We start from the raw sequence: 13,582 nt of genomic DNA, 5'->3' as shown, positions 1-13,582 counted from the left end.
TGCAGAATTCTGCAAAATATCCTCCGTGTACAACGTAAAACACCAAATAATGCATGCAGAGCAGAATTAGGCCGATACCCACTAATTATCAAAATCCAGAAAAGAGCCGTTAAATTCTATAACCACTTAAAAGGAAGCGATTCCCAAACCTTCTATAACAAAGCTATAATCTACAGAGAGATGAACTTGGAGAACAGTCCCCTAAGTAAGCTGGTCCTGGGGCTCTGTTCATAAACACAAACATACCCCACAGAGCCCCAGGACAGCAACACAATTAGACCCAACCAAATCATGAGAAAACAAAAAAAGAGAATTACTTGACACATTGGAAAGAACTAACAAAAAAACAGAGCAAACTAGAATGCTATTTGGCCCTAAACAGAGAGTACACAGTGGCAGAATACCTGACCACTGTGACTGACCCAAACTTAAGGAAAGCTTTGACTATGTACAGACTCAGTGACCATAGCCTTGCTATTGAGAAAGGCCGCCGTAGGCAGACCTGGCTCTCAAGAGAAGACAGGCTATGTGATGTGCACACTGCCCACAAAATGAGGTGGAAACTGAGCTGCACTTCCTAACCTCCTGCCAAATGTATGACCACATTAGAGACACATATTTCCCTCAGATTACAGCGATCCACAAAGAATTTGAAAACAAACCCAATTTTGATAAACTCCCTTATCTACTGGGTGAAAAACCACAGTGTGCCATCACAGCTGCAATATTTGTGACCTGTTGCCACAAGAAAAGGACAACCAGTGAAGAACAAACACCATTGTAAATACAACCCATATTTATGTTCATTTATTTTCCCATTTGTACTTTAACTATTTGCACATTGTTACAACACTGTATATATACATAATATGACATTTGAAATGAGACAGGGAGGAGGGGGGGAGAGAGAGAGACAAGGAGGAGGAGGGGGGAAGAGAGAGACAGGGAGGAGGGGGAGAGAGACAGGGAGGAGGAGGGGGAGAGAGAGAGATAGGGAGGAGGAGGAGGGGAGAGAGAGAGACAGGGAGGAGGAGGGGGAGAGAGAGAGACAGGGAGAGGGAGGGGGAGAGAGAGAGACAGGGAGGAGGAGGGGGGAGAGAGAGAGACAGGGAGGAGGAGGGGGGAAGAGAGAGACAGGGAGGAGGAGGGGGGAGAGAGAGACAGGGAGGAGGAGGGGGAGAGAGAGACAGGGAGGAGGAGGGGGAGAGAGAGACAGGGAGGAGGAGGGTGAGAGAGAGACAGGGAGGAGGAGGGGGGAAGAGAGAGACAGGGAGGAGGGGGGAGAGAGAACAGGGAGGAGGAGGGGGGAGAGAGAGACAAGGAGGAGGGGGGGAGAGAGAGAGACAGAGAGGAGGAGGAGGGGAGAGAGACAGGGAGGAGGAGGGGAGAGAGAGGGAGGAGGGGGAGAGAGACAGGGAGGAGGAGGGGGAGAGACAGGGAGGAGGGGGAGAGAAACAGGGAGGAGGAGGGGGAGAGAGACAAGGAGGAGGGGGGGGAGAGAGAGAGACAGGGAGGAGGAGGGGGGAAGAGAGAGACAGGGAGGAGGGGGGAGAGAAACAGGGAGGAGGAGGGGGAGAGAGAGACAGGGAGGAGGAGGGGGGAGAGAGAGACAGGGAGGAGGAGGGGGGAGAGAGAGACAGGGAGGAGGAGGGGGGAAGAGAGAGACAGGGAGGAGGAGGGGGAGAGAGAGAGACAGGGAGGAGGAGGGGGGAGAGAGAGACAGGGAGGAGGAGGGGGAGAGAGAGACAGGGAGGAGGAGGGGAGAGAGAGACATGGAGGAGGAGGGGGGAAGAGAGAGACAAGGAGGAGGAGGGTAGAGAGAGAGACAGGGAGGAGGAGGGGGGAGAGAGACAGGGAGGAGGAGGGGAAGAGAGAGAAAAGGAGGAGGAGGGGGGAAGAGAGAGACAGGGAGGAGGAGGGGAAGAGAGAGAAAAGGAGGAGGAGGGGAGAGAGAGAGACAGGGAGGAAGAGGGGAGAGAGAGACAGGGAGGAGGAGGGGGAGAGAGAGAGACAGGGAGGAGGAGGGGAGAGAGAGACATGGAGGAGGAGGGGGGAAGAGAGAGACAAGGAGGAGGAGGGGGGGGAGAGACAGGGAGGAGGAGGGGGGAGAGAGACAGGGAGGAGGAGGGGGGAGAGAGACAGGGAGGAGGAGGGGAAGAGAGAGAAAAGGAGGAGGAGGGGAGAGAGAGAGACAGGGAGGAAGAGGGGAGAGAGAGACAGGGAGGAGGAGGGGGAGAGAGAGAGACAGGGAGGAGGAGGGGAGAGAGAGAGACAGGGAGGAGGAGGGGGAGAGAGAGACATGGAGGAGGAGGGGGGAAGAGAGAGACAAGGAGGAGGAGGGGAGAGAGAGAGAGACAGGGAGGAGGAGGGGGAGAGAGACAGGGAGGAGGAGGGAGAGAGAGAGACAAGGAGGAGGAGGGGGGGAGAGAGAAAACGAAAGAGTAAGAGACAGACAGACGAGAAGCCATTTCCCCCCAGTTCCTTAACTCAAAGGTCACTTTCCTTTCCTGTTTAGATATGACGACCAGGGTCTGAAGGCACAGTGGTGGTGTGAAGCTTGTATATAGATTGTCCGACTATTTCTTTTTATAGCCTTCAGTTTACTCGCTGTTAGTCGGGCTCCCGAGATGCGCAGCGGTCTGAGGCACTGCATCTCAGTGTTTGAGGCGTCACTACAGACCCTGGGTCGATTCCAGGCTGTATCACAATCCGGCCGTAAACGGGAGTCCCATAGGGCGGCTGTCATTGTAAATAAGAATTTGTTCTTAACTGACTTGCCTAGTTAAATAAAATGTTTTTTAACCCCTACTGACATTTTTGGGTGTGCGCCAGCTCATGCTTTCTATTATTACAGTAATAACAAGAAAACACCACCACACAAAATAACAACCCACCACACCCTACCAACCCCACAGACCAAACCAACCCCACAGACCAAACCAACACAAACCAAACCAACAGACCAAACCAACACCACACCACACCAGGTGCACAAAGCAAACGACAACCCTCGCTTAAAATAACTAACTCACCTCTATATTCTTGACGTAACAGTCCGAGGTGGAGGCCCTAACCTTCTCCACCATGGCCGTCACCAGATAGTTGGTCTGGAACTGTTTGGTGGTGAACTCCTTCCTACACTGGGGACAGGAGACCGGTGTCTGGGTGCCCCTCCAGTAGGTACTGATACAGGGCTTACAGAAGTGGTGCATACACCCCAGCATCACCGGCTCAGTGAAGAGGTCACAGCAGATTGGCACAGGTCAAGTCTTCTCTGAGACTGGACTGGCTCTTACTGTTGGGAGCCGCCGCAGACATGATTGGGGACTGTCTGTTCTTTTATAACGAGGCACTTCAGTTCTTCGACAGGCTAGAGGCAGACCACAGGGCTGGTAGCTAAGAGACTGTAGGGTGAGAGAGAGAGAGAGAGTCATAATGCTTTTTTGAGAGAGAGTCTTAATACTTTTTGTGTGTTGCTAAAACACAGACACACACTCCTTTAGGCTTATTCCTATCAGTACAGTAAGTGTACACCTAGCTACACTGATACTCAGTGATATTAACTGACAGTAGGCTAATAGTTTACCCCTTTAGCTTTCTAAACTCGTCACCATCTATAGTGGAATTTATCTAAAACACAAACTGTCTTTTCATCCAGGCTACAGTATAAACATTAGTCTTCAGAGAGACTACACCCAGCAAGCGAATAACATTAGGTATATTACATTGCTAACCATTAGGGTGGGGATGGGGGGGGGCTCACTAAAGAAAACATACATTACAGTTCATTAGCTAACTAGCGTGAGTAGCTTCTAATCACAAGTCATTTTCGCTTTCGTAATAACTGGTCACAGGACTCTGCACTCGAAAGTAAACTGGCCAATGACATAATCAGCTGACGTGAACAGTTAGGGTTAGGGTTAGAGCAAAAACACAAAGACAGTTCAGTATGACGCCAGGCAGAAACTGCTTGTCCAATAGAAATGGGGCGGTAGGTAGCTTAGTGGGTAAGAGCGTTGTGCCAGTAACCGAAAGGTCGCTGGTTCTAATCCCCGAGCCGACTAGGTGAAACATCTGTCGATGTGCCCTTGAGCAAGGCACTTAACCCTAGTTGCTCCTGTAAATCGCTCTGGATAAGAGCGTCTGCTAAATAACAAAACAAATCTCCGATCCCGCTAGTAGGCGACGTCATGGCGACGTTGCGTAGAAACACCTAGTCGCGTCTAACGGTCGTCTCGCTCCGAACTGCGCAGGTCGTCAAATAAAAAAAAAAGGCACTCCTTCGATATAAAGTTGTTTTTGACGAAAATTAAAACGTGTCACGTTTGTCACTTTCACGAGGTTGGAGTAATAACGTGTTCAACTACTTAAGCCATTGGCTTGAATCTACGTTGTACCTTTAGGATTCTGAGAAAATTAACAACTAAGGAATAATGTTTTCCTTCTCAAACCCCCGGCCTGGTCGGTTTGGTCTGTTTCGGAAGCCTCGCTTTGTTGCGCCTCTGGGTTTAGAAACCCTGTGGTTATAGTTTGCTGGCAAGCTAGCTAGCTAATGTAAACTATCTAGTTAGCTGCTAAAAACAACAGACATACTAGCAAGTTACTATTTGATTACTTGGTAAACAAGCTGCAACTTGTGCATAAAAGTAGTTGAAGGAACGTGACCTTACTTTCTTTGCAAGTTTTTTTTCGCCAGATGTTAGCTAGTTGGCTACCACACACCCCGTCTCGCCTGTGAATTTCAGAAAGCAACAGTCAGGGTTTCCAGGTCAAGCTAAAATGCCATAACAATGACTACTCAAAACCTGCCCACAAGGCCTAAAAACTATCTAATGCACCTAAAGTCGTTTTCCTGTGCTTTGTCGCAGTTATTTCTTAATACGCGTCAGTTTTAGCGCGTTAATGTTTTATGGAGAAAAAGAAGTTTGGAAATATAGGTGTCTCCATTATGACAATCTAAATAGCCTACCTACAACTGGTAAAAAGTTGTCAGAAAGTGCGCAGTGCTACTCCGTCTCCTTGGACTCAGCTGCAGCGCTCAGTCTCAACACACCGCCCTCCCCACTGTTCACTCACTCAGCTGCAGAGCTCAGTCTCAACACACCGCCCTCCCCACTGTTCACTCACTCAGCTGCAGAGCTCAGTCTCAACACACCGCCCTCCCCACTGTTCACTCACTCAGCTGCAGAGCTCAGTCTCAACACACCGCCCTCCCCACTGTTCACTCACTCAGCTGCAGAGCTCAGTCTCAACACACCGCCCTCCCCACTGTTCACTCACTCAGCTGCAGAGCTCAGTCTCAACACACCGCCCTCCCCACTGTTCACTCACTCAGCTGCAGAGCTCAGTCTCAACACACCGCCCTCCCCACTGTTCACTCACTCAGCTGCAGAGCTCAGTCTCAACACACCGCCCTCCCCACTGTTCACTCACTCAGCTGCAGAGCTCAGTCTCAACACACCGCCCTCCCCACTGTTCACTCACTCAGCTGCAGAGCTCAGTCTCAACACACCGCCCTCCCCACTGTTCACTCACTCAGCTGCAGAGCTCAGTCTCAACACACCGCCCTCCCCACTGTTCACTCACTCAGCTGCAGAGCTCAGTCTCAACACACCGCCCTCCCCACTGTTCACTCACTCAGCTGCAGAGCTCAGTCTCAACACACCACCCTCCCCACTGTTCACTCACTCAGCAACAGGCTGCCTCAAATCTCCTTCTATTGGCCACATACACGTGTTTAGCAGATGTTTATTGCGAGTGTAGCGAAATGCTTGTGTGCGGTAATATCTAACAAATGACATCTAACAGTTTCACAACATATACCCAATACACACAAATCTAAGTAAAGCAATGGAATTAAGAATATATAAATGTATAAATATATGGAGGGGCAATGTCAGAGCAGCATAGTCTAAGATACCATAGAATAGTATAGAACACAGTATATGAGATGAGTAATGCAGATATGTAAACATTATTAAAGTGACTAGTGTTCCATTTATTTAAGTGTCCAGTGATTTCAAATCTATGCATATAGGCAGTAGCCTCTAATGTGCTAGTGATGGCTATTTAACAGTCTGATGGCATTGAGATAGAAGCTGTTTTTCAGTCTCTCAGTCCCAGCTTTGATGCACCTGTACTGACCTCGCCTTCTGGATGAAAGCGGGGTGAACAGGCAGTGGCTCAGGTGGTTGCTGTCCTTGATGATCTTTTTGGCCTTCCTGTGACATCGGGTGCTGTAGGTGTCCTGGAGGGCGGGTAGTTTGCACCAAGTGTTGCGTTGGGCAGACCACACCACCCTCTGGAGAGCCCTGTGGTTGTGGGCGGTGCAGTTGCCGTACCAGGCGGTGATACAGCCCGACAGGATGCTCTCAATTGTGCATCTGTAAAAGTTTGTGAGGGTTTTAGGTGCCAAGCCAAATTTCTTCACCTCTGTTTGGGTGGACCATTTCAGTTTGTCAGTGATGTGTACGCCGAGGAACTTGAAGCTTTCCACCTTCTCCACTGCGGTCCCGTCGATGTGGATAGGGGGGTGCTCCCTCTGCTGTTTCCTGAAGTCCACGATCATCTCCTTTGTTTTGTTGACGTTGAGTGAGAGGTTATTTTCCTGGCACCACTCCGCCAGGGCCCTCACCTCCTCCCTGTAGGCTGTCTCATCATTGTTGGTAATCAAGCCTACTACTGTTGTGTCGTCTGCAAACTTGATGATTGAGTTGGAGGCGTGCTTGGCAACGCAGTCATGGGTGAACAGGGAGTACAGGAGGGGGCTGAGCATGCACCCTTGTGGGGCCCCGATGTTGAGGATCAGCGAAGTGGAGGTGTTGTTTCCTACCTTCACCACCTGGGGGCGGCCCGTCAGGAAGTCCAGGACCCAGTTGCACAGGGCGGGGTTCAGACCCAGGGCCTCGAGCTTAATGATGAGCTTGGAGGGTACTATGGTGTTGAATGCTGAGCTATAGTCAATGAACAGTATTCTTACATAGGTATTCCTCTTGTCCAGATGGGAGAGGGCAGTTTGCAGTGTGATGGTGATTGCATCGCCTGTGGATCTATTGGTGCGGTAAGCAAATTGAAGTGGGTCTAGGTTGTCAGGTAAGGTAGAGGTGAGATGATCCTTAACTAGCCTCTCAAAGCACTTCATGATGACAGAAGTGAGTGCTATGGGGCGAGTCATTTAGTTCAGTTACCTTTTCTTTCTTGGGTACAGGAACACTGGTGGCCATCTTGAAGCAAGTGGGGACAGCAGACTGGGATAGGGAGAGATTGAATATGTCCGTAAACACTCCAGCCAGCTGGTCTGCGCATGCTCTGAGGACGCGGCTAGGGATGCCGTCTGGGCCGGCAGCCTTGCGGGGGTTAACATGCTTAAATGTCTTAATCACGTCAGCGATGGAGAAGGAGAGCCCACAGTCCTTGGTAGCGGGCCGCGTCGGTGGCACTGTATTATCCTCAAAGCGGGCGAAGAAGGTCTTTAGCTTGTCCGGAAGTAAGAGGACTGTGTCTGCGACGTGGCTGGTTTTCCCTTTGTAGTCCGTGATTGTCTGTAGTCCCTGCCACATACTTCTTGTGTCTGAGCCGTTGAATTGGGACTGCACTTTGTCCCTATACTGATGTTTTGCCTGTTTGATTGCCTTGCGGACGGAATAACTACACTTTTTGTATTCTGCCATATCCCCAGTCACCTTGCCATGGTTAAATGCGGTGGTTCGCGAATGCTGCCATCTATCCGCGGTTTCTGGTTAGGGTAGGTTTTAATAGTCACAGTGGGTACAACATCTCCTATACACTTCCTGATTAACTCAGTCACCGTATCAGTATATTTGTCGATATTATTCTCTGAAGCTACCCGGAACATATCCCAGTCCGCGTCATCAAAACCATCTTGAAGCGTGGATTCCGATTGGTAAGACCAGAGTTGAATAGTCCTTAGCACGGGTACTGTTTGAGTTTTTGCCTATAGGAAGGGAGGAGCAAAATGGAGTCGTGTTCAGATTTGCCGAAAGGAGGGCGGGGGAGGGCCTTGTAGGCATCCCGGAAGTTGGAGTAGCAGTGGTCGAGTGTTTTAGCAGCGCGAGTACTACAGTCGATGTGTTGATAGAACTTTGGCAGCCTTTTCCTCAAATTTGCTTTGTTAAAATCCCCAGCTACAATAAATGCAGCCTTAGGATATTTGGTTTCCAGTTTGCAGTGAAGTTCCTTGAGGGCCGTCGTGGTATCGGCTTGAGGGGGGATATACACGGCCGTGACTATAACCAAAGAGAATTCTCTTGGGAGATAATACGGTCGGCATTTGATTGTGAGGTATTCTAGGTCGGGTGAACAAAAGGACTTGAGTTCCTGTATGTTATCATAATTACACCATGAGTCGTTAATCATAAAACATACACCTCCGCCCTTCTGCTTCCCGGAGAGTTATTTATTCCTGTCTGCACGATGAACTGAGAACCCAACTGGCTGGACCAACTCAGACAGTATATCCCGAGAGAGCCATGTTTCCTTGAAACAGAGTATGTTACAATCCCTGATGTCTCTCTGGAAAGCAACCCTCGCCCTGAGCTCCTCAACTTTATTATCCAGAGACCGACTAATAGGGAATAATATATATTCGGAAGCGGAGGGTGGTGTGCACATCTCCTAAATCAAACTAAAAGACCTCTCCTAGTACCTCTCCTCCTCCGCCGTTGTTTTGGTTTGGCCCTGGGGGGTGCGGACAAAGGATCCGCTTCGGGAAAGTCGTATTCCTGGTCGTAATGCTGGTAGTGCTGGTAGTGCTGGTGAGTTACCGTCGCTCTGATGTAATAACACCAAAAAAGAATCTGGGCTAATAACGTAAGAAATAATACATAAAAATACAAAATACTTCAAAGTTTCCTAAGAGCTAGAAGCAAGGCAGCCCTCTCTGTCGACGCCATTTTCTCACTGCCGGATAGTCAGCAGCAGCAGGTCACAGTGAAAATACATATTGCAATTTAGTGCAATTTAAAAGTAGCCCAAAAACCCATAAAATACATTTTCACCTGCGGCGACATCGTTTTCAAAGTAGCCCAAATGTTATGGTAAATGGCAGCCATGGCAACCCTGAACAGAGTACACGTTGTACTGTGCACGCCTCAAAAGTACAAAGCCTGCCGTAATTGGTCCATCTGGCTCGGTCAGTACAAAGCCTGCCGTAATTGGTCCATCTGGCTCGGTCAGTACAAAGCCTGCCGTAATTGGTCCATCTGGCTCGGTCAGTACAAAGCCTGCCGTAATTGGTCCATCTGGCTTGGTCAGTACAAAGCCTGCCGTAATTGGTCCATCTGGCTTGGTCAGTACAAAGCCTGCCGTAATTGGTCCATCTGGCTCGGTCAGTACAAAGCCTGCCGTAATTGGTCCATCTGGCTCGGTCAGTACAAAGCCTGCCGTAATTGGTCCATCTGGCTCGGTCAGTACAAAGCCTGCCGTAATTGGTCCATCTGGCTCGGTCAGTACAAAGCCTGCCGTAATTGGTCCATCTGGCTCGGTCAGTACAAAGCCTGCCGTAATTGGTCCATCTGGCTCGGTCAGTACAAAGCCTGCCGTAATTGGTCCATCTGGCTCGGTCAGTACAAAGTAAAACAGTGGGGGCGTGAATGATCCAACGATACGGCCGGCATTGGGGAACGTTCCTCCGTGGCTGTTTTCCGAAACCAAGTATAGATGTGGACATGATTGAGGGCAGGAGAGAATGGGGTGAAGGACGTGAGACGGTGTCTGGAGAGATGTAAACAGAGGATTCACAGGATCCAGTCAGTAGTAGGGGGGGGGGGGGGCTGGGGTGTTTATTCCAGATGCCAATGTTAGAGTGTGTAAGCGGTTAACTGATTGTGTGTCATTGTACGCGGCCGAGTTGATGGCCATGATTCCAGGTTTGAGATGGGTGGTTGGAGGAGGTGAAACCTCTCAGGGTGGTGACCTGCTCTGATTGGGCTGCAGTGTTGAGTAGTGTGAAGACGGACAGGTCGGATGTGGAAGACTTGTTTGTGGAGATAATGGTGCTGTTCATGGGATTGGAGAGGACGGGAGTGGTGGTAAGCTTTTGCTGGGTTCCCGCCCATGTGGGTGTGGAGGGTAATGAGAAGGGTGATGTGGAGGCTATGAGTGCTGTGAGGAGAGAGGGGGGAGATATTCAGGTCCCACTGGGCCGCAGGGAAGCCAAGTCCTTGATCCGGGCAAAAGGGCTCGATCTCTGGCAAAGGGAGTGGGATGCTAGTAGTAAGGGGAGGCAGTTTTATCGCGTGTGTCCGGTCAGTAAAGGAAGAGGTGGGGACTATGGGATGTAGGAGAGAGGAAGTTGTGTTGAGTAGACTACGGTTTGGGCTCACAGGTTTGAATGCCCACGTTGTGGATGATAGGGGGACATGAAACAGTGTTTAGTGGAGGAAACCGTGGAGCATGTGTTGATATATTGGGAAGTATATGATGTAGATAGGGAGAGACTGTGTGAAAGGGTTAGAGAGACTGGACGGGGTTGGGGTTTGGGTGGTGTAGTGGGGGAGGGTCAGAGAGGCTGGACGGGGTTGGGGTTTGGGTGGTGTAGTGGGGGAGGGTCAGAGAGGCTGGACGGGGTTGGGGTTTGGGTGGTGTAGTGGGGGAGGGTTAGAGAGGCTGGACGGGGTTGGGGTTTGGGTGGTGTAGTGGGGGAGGGTTAGAGAGGCTGGACGGGGTTGGGGTTTGGGTGGTGTAGTGGGGGTGGGTTAGAGAGGCTGGACGGGGTCGGGGTTTGGGTGGTGTAGTGGGGGAGGGTTAGAGAGGCTGGACGGGGTTGGGGTTTGGATGGTGTAGTGGGGGGAGGAAAGGGGAGGGAATTAGTGTCTAGGGCTCTATTTCACTTTCTTAGAGGAACAGGACTAATGAAGATAATTTTATGTAGGCAGGCCGTGACTGGCCTTACACTCCTGTACAGTAGGTGGCGGTATATGCACCTTAAAAGTTGAACGCGATCCGCCAGCCCAATCCCAAAGAAGAAGAAGAAGAAGAAGAAGAAGAAAAAGCATGATCCAGTTGAGTTGTGGAAGATGGCAGAAACTGGGCATAAACTGTACAGCACAAGCGGAAGAGAAGTCGGAGAAAGTTGGAATTAATGCCGCCGCTGAACGTTTCTTGGGTTTTTGTGATTTCACAGCCACGGCGGTAAATGTTCTGCCCTCACAGGCCCCTTAGCTTGTGTAGGGATGTATTTTGGAATTGACTGTGATTGAATGAGTGGGAGGGGTTTTGTTTCTTGACGTGTCTATTTTTGTATTTAAAAAAATTGTATTTTGTACGATGTTGTTTTAGCCCCCTTTCATGTGTGTCAAAAGAACAAAAGGAGAAAGCACCGTGGCTCTGCAAATTATCAACCCATGAAGTGGATTGTTATGATTGTCGGAGTAGGGCACCGCTAAAAGAGGTCACATCAGGTGTCTCGATGGATGCTAAGGCTTCATGGTTTAAGGTGAACATGCCCGGAATAGTTGATTCACGTCACTTAACGGAAAGAAAAAGGAAAGTCTTTATGTATTAATTTCTCCTGACTGTCAATCTGGGACATATGAGATATGTACAAAAGCTGTTTCAACGTCGTAAATGTAAAAAAGTTTGGCCACGTGTCAAATGTTTGCAAACGGAATATCATTGTTGAAGAGTCTGAGGATGCACGGTGTTGCAGTTGTGATGGGAGTCACGTTCCAGAGTTCCCTGAGTGCCCTGTCAGGGTGAAGGAGGTCAAAGTAGGAAGGATCAGGGCTGTCGAGAAGGTCTCCTATGCAGAGGTAGTGGAAATTGTCAAAGGAGCGAGTAGAGATGATGAAGCTATGGCAGTGGATGCCCAACAGCCTGTGGATGTCAGTCAGTTGGGAGGTCCTGAACACTAATCGTGAAGAAGGTTGATTTTCTTGCATTTATTGCTCAGGTGATTGTACAGGACAAACTAACAAAAAATTGAAGAAACTGGACATCATTATGAAAGCGTCTAAAAGGTTCTTGGATCTCCAGGACTTCACGGCTGAAAACATTGCAGAGAATACTGTCTGAAGATGCTTCCCCCTCTCAGGCCCCAGAGCCTGTGTAGGGATCTGAATACATTTGACTAAGTGAAATAATACATAGACTTTTTTTTTTGTATTTTTTTTTTTTGAATAATAATACGAGTGGTTTATTTATTTTTCGTTAAAGTATCTGTTTTCACCACACCTAGTAGGTGACGGCAATACACCTTTTTGGATGTAGTCCACAAATAAAACCTTGAAGAAGAAGAAGAATGATCCAGTTTGTCTTCAGGGATGTTTCCTGTAGTTATTCAGACTCTCCATACGAACGGTACCAGCTCTATCAAACTGAGACATGGCACCTCACCTAGATTTGAGTTAAAGAGAGGAACTAGACAAGGTTGTCCCATCTCACCGTATCTGTTTTTATTAATCACCCAACTTCTTACAAATTCTATTAATATTATTCCTGTACAAGGTATTTCCATAGCTGGTAAATAGATGTTTATAAGCCAGCTGGCTGACGATACTACACTTTTTCTGAAAGACGCCAGTCAGATTCCTGTATCGATCAATGTGATATAATTATTTTCCAAAAGCATCTGGTGTATGTCTTAACATTAATACATGCGAACGAATGGCTGTCAAAGATTGTGTGACACTTCTCATATTATGGTATTCCAGTGAAAGAAAACGTACATATTTAGGCATAACCATTACTAAGGATCAGAAGTCTAGAGGCTTCCTAAATATTAACCCTGTTATTAATTTTTTTAAACAGGTAAAGCTACATCAATGGCTACAGTGGAACTTAACTTTAAAACGACGAGTCCTAATAACCAAGGATATCTAGGCTAACATCTTTAAATCTTAACAGGAAAATAAGATCAATTGGATCCCTCAACTTACCTTCCATTAACCATCAGACTCATCAGTAGACCTGATCCTCAGACTCATCAGTAGGACAGATTCGTTTTTCTTTTGGTCCATACAACAACAGAGCTGTATGTGCCCTGTTCCAACAGGATGTTGTATCTATATACCTTATGTCATGCCTCATTGGAATCGTTTTATCGATAATATCTGTTGGAAAAAAGTTTGGATGTTGCCTCACACATACCTACTTATTAACAAAATGAAGGAAGTTTCTTTTAAAAAAATTCCTAAATATTATTACATTTACGTCATTTAGCAGACGCTCTTATCCAGTGCGACTTACAGTTAGTGCATACATTATTTTATTTTCATGGCCCCCCGTGGGAATCGAACCCACAACCCTGGCATTGCAAACGCCATGCTCTACCAACTGAACTACCTCCCGCCGGCCATTCCCTACCCTGGACAACGCTGGGCCAATTATGCGCCGCCCCATTGGTCTCCCGGTTGCGGCCGGCTACGACAGAGACTGGATTCGAACCAGGATCTCTAGTGGCACAGCCTTAGACCACTGCGCCACTTGGGAGGAAATTATTATCCTGCCGCAATAATACAGGTATTATCCTGCCAACCACTGTATGATGAAGTTTAAAAAAGACATCAACTCAAATTGTACCTTCTGTAAAGACCACCCAGAAACTGTGTCACATCTTTTTTGT

Source organism: Coregonus lavaretus (assembly GCF_964263955.1).
Source record: "Coregonus lavaretus genome assembly, chromosome: 32".
NCBI lineage: Eukaryota > Metazoa > Chordata > Actinopteri > Salmoniformes > Salmonidae > Coregonus > Coregonus lavaretus.
This window is presented reverse-complemented; position numbering follows the sequence as displayed.